The sequence below is a fragment of the Ranitomeya variabilis genome, chromosome 5 (genome assembly GCF_051348905.1).
Source record: "Ranitomeya variabilis isolate aRanVar5 chromosome 5, aRanVar5.hap1, whole genome shotgun sequence".
Taxonomy (NCBI): domain Eukaryota; kingdom Metazoa; phylum Chordata; class Amphibia; order Anura; family Dendrobatidae; genus Ranitomeya; species Ranitomeya variabilis.
Genome location: NC_135236.1, coordinates 298,627,734 through 298,637,519, shown reverse-complemented (window position 1 = coordinate 298,637,519; position 9,786 = coordinate 298,627,734). Strand labels below are relative to the sequence as shown.

General features: G+C 44.7%; 1 long non-coding RNA gene across 1 annotated transcript; it reads left to right on the top strand.

Moving 5' to 3' along the window:
- Nucleotides 1-8,621: 8,621 nt before the first annotated feature.
- On the top strand, nucleotides 8,622-9,227 carry LOC143773627 (uncharacterized). The gene is made up of 3 exons (XR_013215262.1): nucleotides 8,622-8,659; nucleotides 8,854-8,872; nucleotides 9,084-9,227. It is a non-coding gene; the product is annotated as an uncharacterized LOC143773627 (long non-coding RNA).
- The last annotated feature ends 559 nt before the right edge of the window (nucleotides 9,228-9,786 follow it).

The following is a 9,786-nucleotide window of genomic DNA, read 5'->3' as shown; positions in this document are numbered from 1 at the left end:
AGGCCCAGAGTAGTCAGCAATTTCTGCCTCTTCTATACCACAGGTGATATCTGCAGTGTGGTTTGTCCGCCGCACATGCATTATACGTGCACTTTGTCTGTAATGTTTGTAACTTATGTGATTTGATTACGCTTAATAAAAGTTGTCATTTTTTACTTATGACTCAATGGGTATCTATACTCCATAGTTGTTCTATAGGATTTATACACCCCACAGAGTATGATGTAACCCCCATGGAATATAATGCAGCCACCCTCATATAGTATAATGTAGCCCCCACATAAAGTATGATGCAATCACCCCTCATAGAATATAAATATAATACAGCCCCCCATAGAATATAATACAGTCCACCTCCCCATAGAATATAATGTAGCCCCATCAAAGAGTATGATGCAATCCTCCCTCATAAAATCTAATACAGCCCCCCATAGAATATAATACAGCCCACCTCCCCATAGAATATAATGTAGCCCCCATAGAATATAATGCAGCCCCCCATAGTATATAACACAGCCTTCCCCATAGAATATAATGCACCCCCCATAGTATATAACACAGTCTCCCCATACAAGATAACGTATAATGTACCCACCTTAGTATACAACACAGCCCGCATAGTATACAGCACTGCCCGCATAGTATACAGCGAAGCCTCATAGTATACAGAACAGCCTCATAGTATACAGCGCAGCCTCATAGTATACAGAACTGCCCGCATAGTATACAGCGCAGCCTCATAGTATACAGCGCAGCCTCATGGTATACAGCACACAGCCTCATGGTATACAGCACTGCCTCATAGTATACAGCGCAGCCTCATGGTATACAGCACACAGCCTCATGGTATACAGCACACAGCCTCATGGTATACAGCGCAGCCTCATAGTATACAGCACACTGCCTCATAGTATACAGCGCAGTTCTCCCCCCCAGAATGGCCCCACAGTCCAGTGCTCAGTTATAGAGTGAAAAAAAAACAACAAACAACACAGCACACTCCTCACCTCTCCTCGTGCCCGCGCTGCTTCCAGTTCCTGCCGGCACACAGTGAGTGCGCGGCAGTGTCTGTCAGAGGCAGAGCGGGGAATGATGAGAGAGGGAGCGTCAGCTGACGCTCTCTCCTCCATCATTGCTTTGAACTGTACCGGCAGACGCCGGTATAGTTAAATGCGGCGGGGGAATCGGCGCTGGCGGCAGGCGGGCCCCCTGCCTCACAGGGGCCCCATAGCAGCTGCGTGATGTGCCGCTAGCTGGGGACCCCTGGGGAGCGAGGACCTAGGCAGCTGCCTGCCCCGAACGCCGGCCCTGCCTGCAGGGGCCCCCTGGAGCCTCCGGGCTCCTGTGCAGCTGCACAGGTTGAACGGGCGGTATGTCCGCCCATGCCTCTGCCTGTTACCAATCTACAAAAATATGGGGAAAAAAAATCCCCAAAAATGCTTTTCTATGTAAAAATCGAAAAAAATTAAATATTATACACTGAACAAGTTACACATATTTAAAGACATGCACCCGTAAAGAGAATTTCTCAGTAGTTTTTTTTTGTAATTTGAGAGCAGCATAATAAAGAGCTAGAAACCCTGATTCCAGGGATGTGCAACATCAAAAAGTTAATTTATTTCAGTTCTTCAATACAAAAAGTTAAACTCATATATTATGTAGAGTCATTACAAACAGAGTGATGTATTTCATGTGTTTATTTCTGTTAATGTTGATGATTATGGCTTACAGCCAATGAAAACCCAAAAGTCATTATCTCAGTAAATTAGAATAATTAACAAAAAAACCACCTGCAATGGAGTTTAAAAAGGTCCCTTGGTCTGTTTCGGTAGCTCCACAATCATGGGGAAGACTGCTGACTTTAAAGATGTCCAGAAGGCAGTCATTGACACTCCACAAGGAGGGTAAGCCAATAAAGGTCGTTGCCATAGAAGCTAATGTTCACAGAGTGCTGTATCCAAGCATAATAATGGAAAGTTGAGTGGAAGGAAAAAGTGTGGTAGAAAAAGGTGCACAGCCTTGAAAGGATTGTTCAGAAAAGGCCATTTAAAAATTTGTGGGAGATTCACAAGGAGTGGACTGCTGCTGGAGTCATTGCTTCAAGAGCCGCCACACACAGACGTATCCAGGACATGGGCTACAAGTGTCACATTCCTTATGTCAAGCCACTCATGACCAATAGACAATGCCAGAAGCCTCTTACCTGGGCCAAGTAGAAGAAGAACTGGACTGTTGTCAGTGGTCCAAGGTGTTGTTTTCAGATGAAAGTAAATTTTGCATTTCATTTGGAAATCAAGGTCCCAGAATCTGGAGGAAGAGTGGAGAGGCCACAATCCAAGCTGCTGGAGGTTTAGTGTGAAGTTTCCACAATCAGTGATGGTTTGGGGAGCCATGTCATCTGCTGGTGTAGGTCCACTGTGTTTTATCAAGACCAAAGTCAGCGCATCCATCTACGAGGACATTTTAGAGCACTTTGGAGATGGAAATGTCATTCTCCAGCAGGACTTGGCACCTGTCCACACTGCCAAAAGTACCAATATACCTGGTTTATAAACAACAGTATCACTGTGCTTGATTGGTCAGCAAACTCGCCTGACCTTAACCCCATAGAGCAGTGATGGGCAACCTTTTGAGCTTGGTGTGTCAAAATTCGCCAAAAAACCGAGCATAACTTGGGTGGTGTGTCACCTTGATAAAAAACCATAATTTTGCGACATGTATAGTTTAAATAACAAATATGTATAATTAGAATTAACTTACCTGCTTAGTGACTTCTTTGTTCATCTGTCAGTTGGTTTCTTTTGTTGGTCTTGCTATTATTTAACTTGTGTGGGGTGCCGTGAACTAAGATAAGTGAGGGGGAGGGGGAATTCTTCCAGTGATGGCGAACCTGTGGCACTCCAGCTGTTGCAAAATTACAATTCCCATCATGTCTTCACAGCCAAAGCCTTTGCTTTGAATGGCCAGCCATGATGGGAATTGTAGTTTTGCAACAGCTGGACTGCCACAGGTTCGCCATCACTGCCTCCCTCTCACTTATCTCAGTAATGGCCAATGACACCCCACAGTTCACTGGATGATGGTTGCTGTAGTAGTCACAGGGCCTCCAGACAGCAATCACAGGGCCTCCAGACAGCAATCACAGGGCCTCCAGACAGCAATCACAGGGCCTCCAGACAGCAATCACAGGGCCTCCAGACAGCAATCACAGGGCCTCCAGACAGCAATCACAGGGCCTGCAGACAGCAATCACAGGGCCTGCAGACAGCAATCACAGGGCCTGCAGACAGCAATCACAGGGCCTCCAGACAGCAATCACAGGGCCTCCAGACAGCAATCACAGGGCCTCCAGACAGCAATCACAGGGCCTCCAGACAGCAATCACAGGGCCTCCAGACATCAATCACAGGGCCTCCAGACAGCAATCACAGGGCCTCCAGACAGCAATCACAGGGCCTCCAGACAGCAATCACAGGGCCTCCAGACAGAAATCACAGGGCCTCCAGACAGCGATCTCCTCAGGCCTCAGAAGTGCAGCCTGGGACTTCTGGCCGGCGCAGCAGGGAGCAGGGAGCAGCGCAATGCCGCCCAAACAACACAGATCCGACGCAGAGGCCTGGGACTTCCGGGAGCTGCGCCTGGCCTACCAGAAGTCCCAGGCCTAGACGCTCTGCACCGGAGCTCTGTTGTTTGGACCCACAGACCTCCTGCATGGCATCCGATCCGATAAAAAATCGGATCGGATGCCATTGTTTAGCATTCCGATACCGCAAGTATCGGGTATCGGCCGATATTTGCTGTATCGGAATTCCGATACCGAGATCCGATACTTTTGTGGTATCGGGTATCGGTATCGAAAAAACATTAATGTGTAAAATAAAGAATTAAAATAAAAAATATTGCTATACTCACCTCTCCGACGCAGCCTGGACCTCACCGAGGGAACCGGCAGCGTTGTTTGCTTAAAAATCGCGCTTTTCCTTCCTTACGTGAAGTCCCGGCTTGTGATTGGTCGCGTGCCGCCCATGTGGCCGCGACGCGACCAATCACAGCAAGCCGTGACGTAATTTTAGGTCCTTCAGGATTTTAAAATCACGTTCTGGCTTGTGATTGGTCGCGTCGCGGTCACATTTTAAAATGCGCGCTTGTCCTGCCTCCCGTGACGTCCCGGCTTGTGATTGGTCGCATCGCCCATGTGACCGCGACGCGACCAATCACAAGCCAGAACGTGATTTTAAAATCCTGAAGGACCTAAAATTACGTCACGGCTTGCTGTGATTGGTCGCGTCGCGGCCACATGGGCAGCACGCGACCAATCACAAGCCGGGACTTCACGTAAGGAAGGAAAAGCGCGATTTTTAAGCAAACAACGCTGCCAGTTCCCTCGGTGAGGTCAAGGCTGCGTCGGAGAGGTGAGTATAGCTATATTTTTTATTTTAATTCTTTATTTTACACATTAATATGGTTCCCAGGGCCTGAAGGAGAGTTTCCTCTCCTTCAGACCCTGGGAAAGAAGCAATTTCTATGGGGCCGCGGCCGGCGGCCGGCGTGTCACTGAAAATGACTACGCGTGTCAGCACTGACACGCGTGTCATAGGTTCGCCATCACTGCCATAGAGAATCTATGGAGTATTGTAAAGAGGAAGATGAGACACCAGACCCAACAATGCAGATGAGCTGAAGGCTGCTATCAAAGCAACCTGGGCTTCCATAACACCTCAGCAGGGCCACAGGCTGATCGCCTCCATGCCACGACGCATTGATGCAGTAATTGATGCAAAAGGAGCCCCGACAAAGTATTGAGTGCATTTGCTGCTGACATATTTCAGTAGTTAAACAAGAAGTTTCCCAAGATAAATATCAAAAATAACAGGTCCAAATTCAAAAAGCATTATGAACACAAAAAACCCCAATAGGTGTAATTAAAGTAACAGGGGAATCAAAGAATATGTTCAGCCATAAAATCAATTTTATTAATAGAAATTAACACTTAAAAATCTGAGCATATTATCACTACCAAAGCAGGAAAGTTAGGGGATCATAAGAGAAAGTATAAAAAGGGGTAAAAATATATAATATAAATAAGTGTATGCAAAGCATAAGGCTCTGCCAAAATTGCACAAGTGAAATTAATGTAAACAGAGGTAAGTTACAAAGGGTTAAAAGATGTGAAAAAGGCAGAGCAACAATAGGGAAAAGTATAAAGTGAAAAGTATGGTCCCCAATAACACAGATAAAAATAGGTCTAAATGTGTCAACATACCATATGGCCATACAATAGAGAAAATAATTTTGTAGAAAGCTAATAATATCAATTATCAATTCATTAAATCAAATGATAAAATCCGTAACCTGATTGTCCACAAGCATCTATCATAATTAAATCAAGTCCATAAAGAGGTTCACAATCCCGGCTGTTCAACAGTCTATCAAGGCTCCATAATGTCTCATAGAAAAAAATAATAAAGAATTCACAGTCTACCCAGAGACCATTTCTAGAGTTCATATATTCTGCAACAGATCCATGGAGTACAATAGCAGAGAAAAACAAGCTTGTTTGTAGGAAGACTTTCCTCCCCCAATTCTCCATCTCTTTATAGGATGAAAAATGTTCACAAAGTAGAAATCATCACATACATGGATATAGATAGGTGGATTAAAATCCGGCCTTCATGGCTGTATACTGCAGAGCAAACAAATATGAGTTAAAATCAATAAAAAAACACAAACCCACCTCCCAAAAGATGCCTCCATATTTCTAAAAATGAACCAAACCCCAGATTTTCATTAAGCCTGGTCGGTACCCAATCTAAAAGTCCACTTGCTCTCAACGTAAGCAAGAGTTTTCTTGAGATCACCACTTCTCGGTCCCAAAAGAACTCTGAGAAGACTTGAATCCCTATGATGGAATTGTTGAAAATATCTTAGTAGGGTTTTAAATTGTTCAAGATCATCCTCTGTCCTACATTTGTCCATGTCTCTTACATGTTCCTTGATACATACGTGAAGTTCTCTAGCAAGGAGACCAATGTAGAATTTCCCACCTGGACATCGGGCGTGATAGATCACCCATTAAATGGTGTCTGATGTCATATGTCTAATTTAATGACATTCCCCTGAAGGTAGCCCTCTCAGGTGTGTTCATAGTTGTCAATAATTGTGTCCTGTCCTGTTTATGAGACTAGGACACCTGCTGATTGTGCTATGTCTTCACATGTCTGTGTGGATGTGACGTCATAAGTCGTCTGCACCACAAATAATATGGGAGTGAGCGGTGACATCTTACTCCTTTAATCCCCATTCTCCTGATGATGCCTGAGAGCGGGCGAAACATGTTGGGGGATTAATGTTTATAGATTTAGGGCGACAGGACCTGAATTACAATAATGGTGACAATCCGCCAGTATATAACTAATCGCTGACTGCAGCAGTAAATGGTACGGTGTATTCACTGCCTGTGACTGTGACACAATAGCACAAAGAAGCCGTAATAACAGGGTCATTTTCATTTATGGGGGTTTTAATTGTTTTCTTTGTGTTACATGTAAATAAAGCGATATTATAAAGAGGAAGAAGATGATTTTGGTGACCCCAGAGATGAGCAGCAGTGACCCGTCCTTCCCATGGGTTGTGGTGGGATTACTATAAATCACATGTGATGGGTTATTGGGAACGGTACAACCTGTATTATATAGAGCACTGATGGCTTTATTATATACTGCCCCAATATCACCATATTCCTGGTAAGAGGTAATAATTGGTAGAAAGTGTTGGTTATACAGAGAATATAAAAGCTCAGGAAGAGTTTACAGCTCCGTGTATTTGTCCATGAGGTGCAGTAGAGCCGGCTGGGTGGCACTGGGGGTAATAGGTGCGCACCACTTTGGTGGAATAGACTCTTGGGAGAAATGATAAAGGGAAATGGGACATCGAGGAAATATGTGATAATAAGAAACATAGAAAAACTAATAAAAATATTAACTTTACAATACAAAAATAATGTAAGTTATAAAATGGAACGATGATGAAACACATAGAGGGATTAATAATCTAATAAATAAAGCACTGGAAGTTGCCATGAAGTTCTCTGCCGTTCCTCTGGACTCTAAACTGTCACCCATGATGCCCACATCACAGTGTATAGGGCAGAGCAGGGCCAGGAGCCTCTGCCTGGCAGGAGCCACCTGAGGGTTCCGTCACCTCTGACCTCTGGTCACCTGCACACGACCAACTGCCGTTTACTTTCAACTGTCGGCTGAAGTGATTGGACCGAGGTCTACAGGCGGGAAGAGATTACGGAGAATGGCGACTATTGGACAAGGAGAAGAGAGCGAGAAGAGGAGCGAGGAGAAGCGGCGCGAGGAGAAGAGGAAGAGGGAAGAGGACAGCGTGACCGGATTAAAGAAGAAAAGGAGACGAGACAACAGCGGATTGGAGGAGCCAACACTTGGATGCAGCGGAGACCCTGGATCATCCGCCCCCTATGCCAGGCTTAACATCAGCCGCTTCAACATCCACCAGGTCCTAGGTAGAGGCGCCTTTGGCAAAGTAAGGTCTACATATTTGTTATTTGAAATCTGAGATTTTTCATATATCCCCATGTATTGTTCTCTGTTATCAGCCATGTCTTGCATTGTTATTGCTCATTGTAGTGTCCTTCTGTGAGATGAGGTATAAGACATCACCATAGTTAGGGCTAGTGCTGCTATAACCTGGTATTCTTCTATACTGGAGGGTTCATCTCAGGGGTCACAGCTGTAGAGGGCAGGGGACATTATTTTTTTCTCCTATCAGGCTGCCATATTGTACATACATTTGTCTCTGTGTTTTTATTAAATCTAGATAATCAATGATATTTGGACCATACTAATGCCAACTCAATGCCTCTACTAATGCTTACTCTGTTTATTTCCATATGGTAACAGAGGAAAACCCTTTAAAAAGTCATCGTCATTTTAATTTTTATTTCATAAATCAATAGCAAACATGAAAATAAGCAGCTTTGTAATAATTCTAATCAGATAAATATTCTTTCTCCACCAAGACTGATTTTTCATATTCTATATTCTCAATTTCTGGGTAAACTCTGTATTTAGTGAAGACAGATTGTTACATTACTGAGAGGAGATGACAGTCGGTGCTGATAATATTCTATGTAGTGGAGAGGAGGGGCTAAATGCAAAACTCCTCCCTCCTCCTCCCCCCTCCCTTCTGCATAGAATATTATCAGCACCAACTGTCATCTCTCCTCAGTAATGTAACAATCTGTCTTCACTAAATACAGAGTTTACCCAGGTACATAGAATTTTGAAAATAAAAAATCAGTCCTGGCGGAGAAAGAAGCCGATTTGGCTGATAAAATGTATTACAAAGTTAAATATTTTCATGTGTATTATTGTTTTATGAACTAAATATTAAAATAACGAATATTTATTAAGACCTCTCCATAGCCCATCCATGGAGCAGACAGTGCATTGTTCTGATAGATAGATCTGCTCCTCTATATGGTCCTGGTCACTAGCAGACTGAGCGATCACTCAGTTTTCTCATGCGCCTTGTGGACTATGCACAGGGCATATTTCATCATGGAGTACCTGTCTGGTGGCAGCGTGGAGGATTTGATCAGGATGTGCGGCTGCCTGAACATCGGCAATGTGAGGTGAGAAAGCAGAGAATGTACCTAAAAGAGAACTAAGAGAAAGGGAAAAAACCTGAGGTCGGGGTGCAGCTAGGGGAGCACTGGCAGGGCATATATTTAGGGTGCTGGAAGCAGGAGGTGGGGTGCCATGGTATTTGGGGATTGCCAGAGAAGGATTTCATGACATTGATTCTGCACTCTGTTCTCTCCATCAGATTCTACACAGCAGAGATGGTAAGTGGCCTACAGTTCCTCCACGGACACAACATCGTCCACCGGTAAGCAGAACTTTCCTCCTTCTCTCTGTCCCCTTTACAAGCTGTAGATATGGCCCCCGGCTTCCCTGGTGTCCTGCCGCCTATTCTGCCGTATTTTGTAGTGACCCATTTTCCATCTCTTGTATCACTGGACAGATTTCTTATTTTGTTTTCTTCTTTCATTGCAGTGACATAAAGCCGGATAACATCATGTTGGATGCAGATGGCCACATCCGTATCATCGACCTTGGGCTTGCCCAAGATGGCGTCTCCTCCTCCAAAAACATCTCTGGAGTGACGGGCACTTTCCATTACATGGCCCCTGAGGTGCATCGTAGAAAATGGTATGTGGACTGGTGGAGCTTGGGGATTGTGGTGTCCAGGATGGCAGCAGGGCGATATCCATTTTACAATGGCCCCGTCAAGCAAATGGCTTTCAAATCCATCATCAACGAGAAGCCAAAATTTCGAACTTGGCTTGATGCTGACGTGAAACATCTCATCAAGAAGCTGCTGCGCAAAGACCCTCAGACACGCCTGGGTGTGAGCGGGAACATCATAGAGCATCCATTCTTTACCACCATCGGCTGGGAGGATCTCGAGGAAAGGAGAGTAGAGCCACCATTTACACCATTCAGGCCAGTTCTGGAGAACCACCATCTGCAGTGGCCGGAGCACACAGTCCTTCACCCCGTGGCCAGATTTACGTACGTGACACCAAGCTGGACCCGGTAAGTATCTCCTCCTCTGGGGATAACACTCATCAGGTGCTGTTCTCTCATTGTGGTAATCATCATCATCGATCTTACCTTTTTTCACTTTTTCTGACAGTGACTTTATGTTTCTATTTTTCTTAGGTGGATGAAAAGATCTGGACTGTGAAAGAATTCA